We start from the raw sequence: 8,859 nt of genomic DNA on the forward strand, positions 1-8,859 counted from the left end.
ATTAAAATTTAATATATATAGTAAATGTTAGAGGTTGCACCTGTCACATAGCAAAGGTCCATGGTATACAGCTCATCTGTCTGTTGTCAGCAGTCTAGCTGGGAGTAGAATGCAGAAGGTAGAGAGCCGATATCTGTTTTAGGAGATCCCACAACAGCCGTGTTGTAAGAATGTAGTTAAGCTGTGCAGCCCCTTTATCGCGTGTCCATTGGGATAATGCTGAAGGGTACTTCCGGGTTGCGTTGAGGCAGTCATTGCTAGACAACGCTTTCAGTGGTTTGTCTCTTTTTTCAAGCCTAAGAGCAGAGTGAGCAGTGCTCTATATATACAGGAGGAAAGGGGTGGTGGTAATAGCAATATATCACAAGCTAAAAATAATTGCGGATTTACAGATATATATGGAAGTTTACAAAAGCATTTACAAAGCTAATTAGATAAGTAAGATAATATATAAAACAGTGAAAAAAGACCACAAGTAGGGGTGAGATGACTGCAATAAGAGGAATTTTGTATTTTTAGATTGTAAGCCCTCAGGGGCAGGGCCCTCCTTACCATCTTGTCTTGAATTGTATTGTGATTGTAATGTCTGCCCTATATTGTAAAGCGCTGCGCAAACTGTTGGCGCTATATAAATCCTGTATAATAATAATAACAAGGAATGATAAAGCCGTAACGAAAATGCTATCAAATGGCAATATAATATTATCAATGGGAATGAACCTCACTAAGGATAAGAAACTATTAAAATACATGCTTTAAAAGCCTATACATACTGTATGTCTAGGCTTAAAGTGGCAGTAAACCACCAACATAAACATTGGAATAGTGGTCTACATGCTGTGCATGCTAGCACAAATATGGGTGATTTATCTTGCAGGCGATCCCCTCCAGTGCTTTGATGTCCGTGCTCTCCTTTTCCCCCGGTGCTTCCATCTTCATCTAGTATTCTGGATTCAGCATCTTTAACCACTTGATTGGCCAGGACGATGTAACTTCTGCGCAGAGGCGGCTCTAGAGCTTGCGGGGCCTTAGGCGAAACCTAAACATGAGGCCCCACTCAGGCTTGTGGGGTCTCACCGGGGCTGTCGGGTTTAACCAGGATGGTGAGACCCCACAGAGCCCTGGTGAGATCCCAAAGACCCCTGGTGAAATCCCAAAGAGCCCTGGTTAAACCAGGGTTCTATAGGGTCTCACCAGGGCTTTGTAGGGTCCCAACAGGGCTCTGTCGTTTTTAACCAGGGCTGGTGAGACCCCAAAGAGCCCTGGTGAGACCCCACAGAGGCCTGGTTAAACCAGGCCTCTGTGGGGTCTCACCAGCCCCAGCGCTCTGTAGGATCTCATGATGGCTGTGCGAGGTCTCACCAGCCTGGTTGGATCCCTCAGAACCCTGGTGAGATCTCCACAGAGCTCTGGTACCAGGGCTCTGTGGGGTCTCACCAGGGCTCTCTGGAAACTCACCTGGGCTCTGAGTAGGTCTCACCAGGGTAGCAGGGCTCTGTGGGGGTATCACCAGGGCTCTGTAGGTCTCACCAGGGCTTTAAGAGCCCTGGAAGGACCCCATAAAGCCCTGGCCCAGGGCTCTGTGGGGGTCTCTCCCCAGGGTAGCAGGGCTGTCTGGGGTCCCACCAGGGCTCTGTGGGTCTAACAAAGCTGGTTAGACCCCACAGAGCCCTGGTGAGACCCTACAGAGCCTTGATTAAACCGGGGCTCTGTGGGGTTTCACCAGGGCAATGTGTGGTCTCACCAGCACCAGGGCTCTGTGGGGTCTAACCATGACTATGTGGGGTCTGACCAACCAGAATACCACCAGCTATAGAGGAATACAACAAATGCCAGCAATAGTACATTATAGCTGGCGATATTCTGCATTGCGCCGCTGTATTTGCTGGGATTTGTTGTATTCCGCTATAGCTGGTGGTAAATTATTGCACTGTATAATTATACAGCGCAATGCAGAATACCACCAGCTATAGCGGAATACAACAAATCCCAACCAGCAATGATACATTTAACAGCGGCGCAATGCACGCAGAATACCACCAGCTATAGAGGAGTACAACAAATCCCAGCAATAATACATTATACAGGTGAAACTCGAATAATTAGAATATCGTGAAAAGTTAATTTATTTCACTAATGCAACTTAAAAGGTGAAACTAATATATGAGATAGACTCATTACATGCAAAGCAAGATAGTTCAAGCCGTGATTTGTCATAATTGTGATGATTATGGCTTACAGCTCATGAAAACCCCAAGAACCCGAAATCCACAACCTCAAAAAAGTAGATTATTACATGCAATCAATAAAACAAGGATTTTACATAGAACAATATCGGACCTCTGAAAAGTACAAGCATGCATATGTACTCAGTACTTGGTTTGGGCCCCTTTTGCAGCACTTACTGCAATTACTTTTGCATGATATTCTAATTATTCGAGTTTCACCTGTATATACAGTGTAAAATGTATTGCTGGTATTTGTTTTCCTCTAAGCTGATTGTACATATACAGAGCAATGTACCACCAGCTATAGAGAATACAACAGTTTCCACTATCCCAACAATACATTATATATTGTATTAATACAAATCCCAGCAATAGTACTTTATAGCTGGCGGTATTTGGCATTGCGATGAATAATGCATTTGCTGGGATTTGTTGTATTCCTCTAGCATGCAGAATACCACCAGCTATAGAGGAATACAACAAATCCCAGCAAATGCATTATTCATCGCAATGCCAAATACCGCCAGCTATAATGTACTATTGCTGGGATTTGTATTCCTCTATAGCTGGTGGTATTCTGCATGCTAGAGGAATACAACAAATCCCAGCAAATGCATTATACAGCGCAATGCAGAATATACCATCAACTATGGAGGAATACAACACATCCTGGAAATACATTATACACACAGTGTATAATGTATTGCTGGGATTTGTATTCCTCTATAGTTGATGGTGTATATATACAGCACAATGTACCATCAGCTATAGAGGATTACAACAGTGCCCACCACTATCCCAGCAATACATTAAAGGAGAACTATGAGGTCAGGGCTTTTCCCCATAGTTCTCCGAAGGGTAACGGGAGGACACAAACCAGCGTCCTCCCGTCACCCAAAGATCAGTATACCGCGAGCTACAGCTCGTGGTATACTGAGACGCCACAGCCGAAACGGATCCCGACATTGATGTCTGGATCCACCCAGCTGCGTGAGTGACAGCTGGCTCTGCCTATCTAGAGGCAGAGCCATCTGTACCCGCCCCCTCCCCAGTCAGCACTGGAGGATCGGACAGGGGAGGGGGGGAATCCCTGCAGGGAGCCGTTATTGATTGACACTCACGGCTCTCTGCACGGATAGATCGAGAAGTGAGCGAGCTCACCTCCGATCTACTGAGCCGACCTGTGACAGTTTCATTGTCACAGGTCGGCTCAGATTATGAGGCTGAGTGAAAATCACTCGCCTCATAATTCTCCTCTAAAAAAATCCAATCGCCAAAGCCCCCCCGATCGCTGTTGGGCAGCGGCGAGTCAGGGAGCTCAGAGCAGGGAGAAGAGGAGTGTTGTCTGTCGTGCGGATCGGGTCGTGTGTGGAGCCGCAAGCAGGGTAAAGCAATCGATAACCGACTAATCGATGATGGAAATGTTGCCAACCACATCGATTAGTTGTTGCAGCTTTAGTAGAGTCTCACCAGGGCTCTGAGGGGGGTCTCACCAGGGCTCTGAGGGGGGTAAAAACTATTTTTACTGCCACTTCCACTTTAATATATGGTATGAAAGTATTTGGTATAAAATTATTTTATAGTTGTAAGTGTGTATGTGTAAGCTGATGATCTCCCCCCATGGACCCTGTGTGTGTTGTAAAGTGGCCACGCTCCAAGCGCACTCCCGTGATAGACTACAATCTTAATACTAATGAGTAAACTAAATGTGAGATTGTAATCCATCACTGGAGTGAGCTTGGAGCAGTGGCTACTTTACAACAACGGGACCAGGGGGAAAACAAAAGTAGCCACCATCCAGAAGGAAGGACACCTATGTATTAACATTGATAGAAGAATAAGAGATAAAGGCAGAAAAGGTAGCTTCTAAATTAACAATGGATTAAATTACAAGCCCATCCTCCTCAACAAGGTCAGGAGATACTAATCACCATACTGCATACCAAATGCCATGCAGATATCCCCCCCCAAAAAAAAAAAATATGCTGATTTTATAGACCCTAAACAGGCCCTACGATTGCCCTATTGATTTGCTCCCAGTAGCGGCTATACCTGTGGGCTATCCTCTTTTATTAAAGGAGAACTATTGGGTCAGTGTTTTTCCCCATAGTTCTCCTTAGGGTAACGGGAGGACACAAACTAGCGTCCTCCCGTTACCCTAAGCTCAGTATACCGCGAGCTACAGCTCGCGGTATACTGAGACGCCGCAGCCGGAGCGGATCCCGACTTAGATGACGGGATCCGCCCAGCTGCATGAGTGACAGCTGGCTCTGCCTATCTAGAGGCAGAGCCAGCTGTACCCGCCCCCTCCCCCGTCCGTTCCGCCAGTCAGCGCTGGCAGATTGGAGCGGGGAGAGGGGAATCCAGCCCCTCCCCCTGTCACGGCAGAGAGCCGTGACAGGATCGAGAGGCGAGCGAACCCGGTATGTGTTCGCTCACCTCCCGATCTACTGAGCCGACCTGTGACAGTCTCATTGTCACAGGTCGGCTAGAACTATGAGGTGAGTGAAAAGCACTCACCTCATAGTTCTCCTTTAAGGCAATACCTTGATGAGAATTTTAAAAGGGGTTTATTAGGCCTTCATCTTTCCCTGCTGGACCTGGAATGTTTTTCGTGACCAATAAAGATGGTTCCAAGAGACCTATTATCGATTACTGTGAATAAATTAAGATCACGGTAAAAAAACAGGTATCCTCTTCCACTGATAGCTGATCTAATAGAAAGAGTCAGTGGGGCCAGCCACTTCACAAAATTGGAACTCAAGAGGGTATACAACCTCATTCGGATACAACAGGGCTATGAATGGAAGACTGCTTTTTGGACCCGCTATGGACTATATGAATATCTGGTAATGGCCTTTGGGCTATGTAATGCTCCTGTGACCTTCCAGTACCTTATAAATTACATTTTGTGATTTCCTGGATGTATTTGTTGTTATTTACTTGGATGACATTCTCTATTCCAAAACAGCTAAGGAGCACGTCCAACATGTGAGAAAAGTGCTATCACGTCTCAGACTACACCGTCTATATGCAAAACTAGAGAAATGTCAGTTTAATCAATCTGAAATATTGATACATCATCATTTCCCAGAATATCCAGATGGATCAGTCAAAAGTAGAAACCATACTGAATTGGTCTAGCCCACACAATTGAAAAGCACTACAAAGCTTCCTTGGGTTCACTAATTTTTATTGAAAATGTATTCAAAACTATTCCAAGATCTCTGCACCCTAACCCAGTTGACTGGGACAAACACCAAATTCCACTAGGGAGAGGAAGCCCAAAAGGCCTTCCAAACTCTCAAGAACAGTTTCATTTCTGCTCCCATTCTCAAACTACCGGAGGCTGAAAAACCCTATATAATTATCACGTACCTGGTGATTGACCGGAAGATGAGGAGGCTTCCCTTGCGACTCATGTCCTACCACCCCTGGTGTTGGGAACAGAGAGTGGGAGGACAGGACACAAGGGTCACTGATGGGAACAGACACCGTGCAGGAGACGTCCAGTAGGCGGTAGTTAGCAAGACAGAGGCCAAACCGGGTGGGCAGTGTAGGAACAGTAGAGACTGAAGCGTGGCCGAGGGAGCCAAAGGTCAGAGTCAGCCAGGCAGCGAGGTACAAAATCAGAAGGCAAAGTCCAGGAAACAGGCCGAGGTCAGGGGCAGGCAGCAAGCGAGAGAGAGAAGTCCAAACAATCCGGGTCAAGCAGGTAACAGGAAATCCAATAGGGTACAGGCAAACAGGAACACTAGCTGGAAAAACCATCAGAAATGTGCTAAAGGCAGGCTTGTTTTTATAGGCCAGATTATCAGGGCAACAGTGTCATTTCCGATTTGTCAGCTGCTTGGGCGTCTTTCCCCACACTTCCGGTTGTGTGCGCATGCGCACCATGGGATGTTTTCCGGCCACTCGAAGACTGGGTTTGTGCACATGCGCGGCTGCCATTTTTTGCTACAATCCAAGATTCCCTCTTATCTCCCAGAGTCAGACAACCCCTCAGTACAGCTCCAAACAGATCAATTACAATGCTTACATAAGGAATAAAAAAAAAAAAATGAATGAAGCCCAAACCTGTTACAAATTTTCCAGGGCTGTATGGGCAAATGTGGGGCTGTCCAGGGCTGTGCCGGTCTCGGGAAGGAGGAGGAGATGTGAAACCAGACCGGCACTGCCAAAGACAGCTACTGCAAGGTCCCCAGCAGGCTGCCTGCGGCCCCCAGAAAGCACGGAACTTCAGGCAGTCAAAGTCATCTAAAAATTTAAAGCGTTGGCATCGGCACTATGTATCGGAACATTTTTACGAGTACTCATGAAACTGCCCTGTATCAGCACTGATACCGATACTAGTATTGGTATCGGTGCATCTCTAGTCCATTCCCTATTTCTGCACAGATTAATGATGCTACTTACCGTCTCACCCTACGGACCATATCAAAATCCACCCAGTGTTCCATACTGCATACCTTAAACCACACCGTTCTGATCCATTCCCATCAAGAAAAAAAGCACCTCCACCACCTATTCAGGTGGAGGATGAAGAAGAATATGAAATTTGTACAACAGGTTGGACTTGATGGACTTATGTCTTTATTCAACCTCAAATACTATGTTACTATGTTAAATACAGGAGATACTTGATTCCCAGTTCCATCATCATCAATTACAGTACATTCTACGTTGGAAAGGCTACGGAGCAGAAGAAGATTCATGAGTACCTCATTCGGATGTACATGCTCCACGTCTAATAAAACACTTCCACATAAAGTATCCATATAAGCCCAGATTGTAGACATCTTCGCACTGGATGTGCTGGAAGGGGGAATCTGTCACATAGGGTTAAAACGAGGTATGCACCGATACTGATACTAGTATCGGTATCGGTGCTAATACCCAGTATTTGGGCGAGTACTTGTACTTGCCCAAATACTCCGATGCCTAGCCCGATACACAAACTTCCAGTATCACCTGGTGACGAGGAAGCATGGAGCCGGCTTCCTGGCTAATCAGGAAGCCAGGTGGCGAGTGTTTACATGCCTCCCGGCTAATCAGAAAGCCAGGTGGCGAGTCATTACACCCGCCTGGGATTTCCTGTATCGGTATTGCCGAGTAACGGAAAAAAATAGCGGTACTCGTACTTGATACTGTAAATCCGGCATTGGTGCATCCCTAGTTAAAACCACCGACACACCCTTCCTCATCAGGTAAATGAAGGGTGTGCACATCCACACCTATGTTGAAGCAACTGTGGTTGCATGTTAGTTTACTCTTGTTGCCTGTGTTTGCTGACAGCTCTTTCCAGCTTCAAACTCTCAGTGGCAATTCTGCTTATCTGGTACATCTTGCTAAGACTTACACTTACCTGTCCTGTGGATTTCTATCTGCCATACTGCTGCCTTCTCTCAGCAATCAGGAACATTCTTATTTCCACTGACAAACTCCCCGCATCTTTCTATAGTCCTGCTAAGTGGTTGTCATCTGAACCAGAGTGAACCACTACAATTGCAACAAGTTCCCACAGGGAACTAAGAACTACTACTTTCATCTTATATCTGCTGTTTTGCTACAATAGGTTTCCTTTTTGAACCTGTGGCTATCATCCTCAGAACTGAATTTCCTAAACGCCACCCAGTGGACAATTAGCATTACTGCTATTTGTTCTCACCAGCTCCATCTTGTGGGCAATCTATACTTCCAATGGACTTATATGAACATTTACTTTGTGCTAGAGATTAAACAATTGAGTAAATACCTATCTGCATATTGTGTTCCACAAGAATTATTTCCTAACAGATGTGACAGACAGTAATACACTGGGCAGAAGATTGTTAAATCCTCTTGTCCAGAGAGGAGTTCCTCTGGTCCTGCATTGTACGTGATGACATCAGAGTGCAATGGATGGAGTGCTGAAGAGAAGCTGCTTCAGGGGACCAGTCGCAAGGAGAGAAAAAGCCTGTGGGAACAAGGAATAAGGTAAATAAAATATTTTTTAATGTTCATCTAGACTAAATGGGCCTTCAATCCTTGCAGTGCAAGGGGAACCCTAAACTGCAAGAGAAGTTTTAAATAAATGTTAGGCTTTAAAGTGACACTAAACTCAGGCGTTAAATCTTAAAAATATACATTTAAGTACCCATGTAAAAAATGCAGCTTATTTGTGAATCACTCGACTTCTCAAATAATCTCTGAATTTGTGCTGACATTGTCCTTGCTTATCGAAGGTGGCTACTTTTTTTCCCCATGGTCCTGTGATAGACTACAATCTCAATACAAGTTACAAAACTAAACGTGAGATTGTACTTACAACACACACAGGGACCATGGGGAACAAAAGTAGTCACCCTCCAGAAGGAAGGACAGTGTCAGCACAAATTCAGAGATAATTTGATGATCTACAGCCTTATATACAAATAAGCTACATTTTTGTTAATAGTTAAGGTACTTGAATGTATTTTTAAAGGAGAACTATGAGATGAGTGATTTCCACTCACCTCATAGTTCTAGCCGACCTGTGACAATGAGACTGTCACAGGTCGGCTCAGTAGATCGTGAGGTGAGCGAACACATACCGGGTTCGCTCACCTCTCGATCCTGTCACGGCTCTCTGCCGTGACAGGGGGAGGGGCTG

This window comes from Nanorana parkeri, unplaced genomic scaffold, assembly GCF_000935625.1.
Source record: "Nanorana parkeri isolate BGI_ZX_2015 unplaced genomic scaffold, ASM93562v1 scaffold2353, whole genome shotgun sequence".
NCBI classification, from domain to species: Eukaryota; Metazoa; Chordata; class Amphibia; order Anura; family Dicroglossidae; genus Nanorana; species Nanorana parkeri.